The sequence below is a fragment of the Aethalodelphis obliquidens genome, unplaced genomic scaffold (genome assembly GCF_003676395.1).
Source record: "Aethalodelphis obliquidens isolate GAN/ISIS:26980383/991018 unplaced genomic scaffold, ASM367639v1 scaffold46, whole genome shotgun sequence".
Lineage (NCBI taxonomy): Eukaryota > Metazoa > Chordata > Mammalia > Artiodactyla > Delphinidae > Aethalodelphis > Aethalodelphis obliquidens.
Genome location: NW_020837990.1, coordinates 16,101,720 through 16,106,213, shown reverse-complemented (window position 1 = coordinate 16,106,213; position 4,494 = coordinate 16,101,720). Strand labels below are relative to the sequence as shown.

General features: G+C 40.5%; 1 long non-coding RNA gene across 1 annotated transcript; it reads left to right on the top strand.

The window, feature by feature from the left end:
- Window positions 1-1,935: 1,935 nt before the first annotated feature.
- LOC113607200 (uncharacterized) lies at window positions 1,936-3,273 on the top strand. Its single transcript, XR_003427835.1, has 2 exons — window positions 1,936-2,861; window positions 3,003-3,273. It is a non-coding gene; the product is annotated as an uncharacterized LOC113607200 (long non-coding RNA).
- Window positions 3,274-4,494: the final 1,221 nt, after the last annotated feature.

The window sequence follows — 4,494 nt, the reverse complement described above, 5'->3', positions numbered from 1 at the left end:
TAAACCTTTCAGTAGGGACAGGAGAGGAGATGGCAGCATGAAAGTCCCACTCGAAAATAGAAAACACTGCTCCTCAGAAGAGTGGGGCATAATTATCTCCAGGCTTCTTCAGCTTCCTCATCCATACTGACGTCAGTGGTCTAAAATGCCACCTGAACTTGTCCTTTCCATTCTTAGCTATTTTCTGGGGAAACCAGCTCCACACACATGGATGGTTAAGGCCCGCTCTCCTCCTCCTCGCTGCCTCCTTTAGGGGCATTTGCCACTGCCTGGGGACACTTCACTGATCCTCCAGAGCCTGTGCCTGTGGCTCCGTAACACACCCCTCGCACACTCACGACTCTGGACTTCTGCTGTCCTCTCTGCCTTGAGTGTCCTTGCCCTTCACCGGCTGACTCACCAGTTTCTCACGAGTCCTTTAAGACTTAGCTTAGGGACTACCTCTTTCGATGACTTTTTTTTCCCTCACAGCTCCCCCTCTTCTTCCACAAACACTGACTAAACGCCCTGAATATGCCCATCACAGCATGTCACGTGCAGGATGAGACATCTGCTGTGTGTCTTCCCCTCTCACTGGACTGCTAAAGGGCCAATGCTACATCTTCCTCATCGTTTCACTCCTCTAACACCCAATCCATGACTAATGAACTAACTAGTACTGTAGTAGTCCTCTTAGTAACAATCAGGCAGGACCTTTTAGAAGAAATCTGACACTCCAGCTTTTCTCTGATCTCACCTTTCAGTCTGATTGAACTAAAGACTTAGCTGTGCATGTTTTACTAGGGAGACATAATTTAATCCAGAGATGTGTCATCACATACTCTGCCGTTTAAAAATTCTGCTTAGATGGGGGAAGGAGACAGATGAGTTTTCTGACAGCCCCACTGTTTTGCACTTCTAGTGCTCACTGCTCACTGGCTTCTCTCTCGGTGCCTTCCTTAAACCCTTCTTCTCTTAACAAGGAAACAGGATAACAAAGTAATTAAGAGCCTGGGTTCTGCCTATCTGTGAAACAGAAACATAACCAAGGACATAGAGAATAGACTGGTGGTTGCCAAGGGGGAGGGGGTGGGAGAGGGTTGGATTGGGAGTTTAGGATTAGCAGATGCAAACTGGTGTATATACGGGATGGGTAAACAAAAAGGTCCTACGTGGGACTTCCCTGGTGGTGCAGTGGTTAAGAATATGCCTGCCAATGCAGGGGACATGGGTTCGAGCCCTGGTCCAGGAAGATCCCACATGCCGCGGAGCAGCTAAGCCCGTGCGCCACAACTACTGAGCCTGCGCTCTAGACCCTGCAAGTCACAACTACTGAAGCCCGTGTACCACAACTACTGAAGTCCATGCACCTAGAGCCCGTGCTCCGCAACAAGAGAAGCCACCACAATGAGAAGCCCGCGCACCACAAAGAAGAGTAGCTCCTGCTCACCGCAGCTAGAGAAAGCCCGCGTGTAGCAACGAAGACCCAACACAGCCAAAAATAAAAAAATAAATAAATACATTTATTTTTTAAAAAGTGGATGTATTTAAAAAAAACCAAAAAGGTCCTACTGTATAGCACAGGGAAATATATTCAATATCCTGTGATAAACTGTAATGGAAAAGAATATGAAAAAGAATGTATATAAATGTATAACTGAGTCACTTTCCTGTAGAGCAGTAATTAACACAACACTGTAATTCTACTATACGTCAATAAAAAATAAAAATTTTAAAAACTGCCATAAAAATAATCACATAAGGGAGACTTCCCTGGTGGTCCAGTGGTTAAGACTTCACTTTCCAATGGAGGGGGTGAGGGTTCGATCCCTGGTCAGGGAGCTAGGATCCCACAAGCTTGTGGCCAAAAAACCAAAACATAAAACAGAAGCAATACTGTAACAAATTCAATAAAACTTTAAAAATAGTCGACATCAAAAAAAATCTTTAAAAAAAATCACATAAATCAGAAACAAATGAAACATAATAAAGTCCACACATTAAAAAAAAAAAAAAAAAGCATGGGTTCTGGTCACATCCCAGCTTCCCACTTACTTACAGCTGTGTAATTCTGGGCAACTCACATACTGTCTCCTCAGACTCCTCATCTATAAATGGGGATGGTAATAGTTCCCTACCTCATAGTGTTGCTATAATCCATAAACAAAGTTAAGTGCCTTGGTAAATGTTTGATGCTCTCTGGTTATTGTGAATTAAAATATGTCAATGGCTTCTGGCAATATGATTTATAATAGTTTGACATTTAACCAAATGGTAAAACTATTCCATTTATTATTTCCATCTCTTTTTACCCCTTACCCTGTTTTGTTGTTTATGTTTTCTCTCACCACAGAGTGTTAGTTCCAGGAGAGTAAAGGCTTTACATTGTTCACTGCTGAAAGCAATAGCACCCAGAAAAGTACAGTACATATGAAACCCTCAGTAAACACTAGCTGAATGAATGGTGCAAAGTGCCACAAGGAAAAATACACCAAAACTTTCATTATAATAAAAAAGTATAGATAAATCTTTCTCTAATGGCTTCCAGTCAAGTATTTTAAAACACCATATGCTATAATAAAAACATAAGTAATTTATTAAAATTTGAAGGCAAAAGCATAATTTTAAAAGATTTTAAAAGATTTAGACCTATGTTAGGCATGATGGAGTATGGATGCTTTCTTGAAATTCACAGTCAGATCCAAGAGTATCACTTTCAGAATGTTCTAGTAGACTGAGTTTACTTTTAGTTGTCTTTGATGAAACAGTCACTATTCTACTCTCTTTCTTAACAGAAATGTGTTTTTTCTAAGACTCACTTCTAATTGGTTCATTAAGCAAAGACTTATTTTGCCCAATTCCTTTGCTTTTCTGCTTTACAGGTGAGTCAGAGCAGGAATGCAGGTCCTTCCCAGGTTGTTTCTTAGCAGAGTATGTTTTGGTATATTCACCGGCTTTGGTCATTTTCTCTGAAGAAGACCTGCTATTTCTAGATAATTCCTCTTCTTTTCTTTGACTTCCAGTTCCAGAAATGACGTCTGCTGAAGGAGAACATGTTCTAGCAATGAAATCTTCAAAAGACTCCTGCCGCTGCTCTGTGACTGGGACCCCCAGGTTGTCTTTGGAAGTTTCTAAGGCCTCCTGAGTAGAGACTGGGACATGGAAGGAGTCAAGAGGCAAAGGAATCCCAGCATCACCTGTAATTTTCTGAAACTGGAGGGAAAGACAAAAGACAAGGCAAAAATTCAGTGATGAACAAAGACAACCATTAAAAAGTAGAGTTCAAAACTTCAATGTTACTCTGTGATCTTATTATTAACACAGTCAACTGATTATTCAGAAGACTTCAGAGACATTTTTTTTCTAATTATATCTTGCCAAGTGATTCTCAACTTAACCTAGCTATATCCAAGGCTATGTCAGCTACATTTTCAGACTTTGGTGATTGGGGTAGTTATTACCCATTTCCTTTCCCTCACTAAGAATGAAACCCTACTCTGTAAGAAAAATTAATTTCTTTTCTATCCTCCAGGCACATGTAAACAATATATAGTTTGTGACCAGACTGTGTTCTCAAGCTGTCAGTTCCCAAGACCAGTCTGAGATTGGCTGAGGTGGGCAAAGGGGGCTCCAAGTAAGGTGGAGGAAAAGCTGACAGGTTTCCCCTCCCATTCCCATGACCCGGTGAGTCACTATAATATCTTACATATTAGCTATGTCAAGATTACTTTTTAAAAACATTATATCAGTATGTGTACCTTCATTAGTGTTCCTTCATTGTATGCTGACTGCATACAAATAGAAACCTAGATAAAATATGAATAGAATAGACATTTATACAATTTAAAATTTGGAATATTTTCTGTAATGTTTTCTTACTTCATTAAGGAGAGTTTGCTTTAACTCATAAATTTTCTAAAGAACTTCCAGTTTTCTTATGTACAACAATACAGTATCATGAAATGGGCCCACATTTACTGATCTCAGATTTGGAGAGGATTCCAGAGTCTTCTAGCTCCCGAGCATGTGAACTATTAGAGACTGACCATTATTATTTTCTCTCTGACTTGGTCATTTCCTTTTTGCTAATCACTCTTAGAATTATTAAGTGCTGTCCTGTCCACTTACTTGGAGATTTTGCGTTTGTACTGGGGCACTCTGTTTGATTCTGATTTTTCTTCTTCAAGTGCCTTCTTTTCTTCTTTACGTGGACTACTAACAGTAGAATTCATCTGGGGACGACCTAGTAAATGAAAATCTGACTGATCTATACCAGCCATTGTGGCCAGCTGCCCAAGCCTGGACCAAAGGAGGAAAGGAGAAAAGACAAAGGTTATTATAATCACATAAGAGCAGTTTAGATTTCCCCAGACCTACCATCATGAAATACTTCTAAAATCTTAAAAGCCAACATCCTACTCCAGACTACAAGCCTCTCTCTCCCCCAAATTCTCAGCCCTTTCCAGATTCATCCTCTAGGAGACATCCCACTGTCTCACTAGCAGCTTCAACATG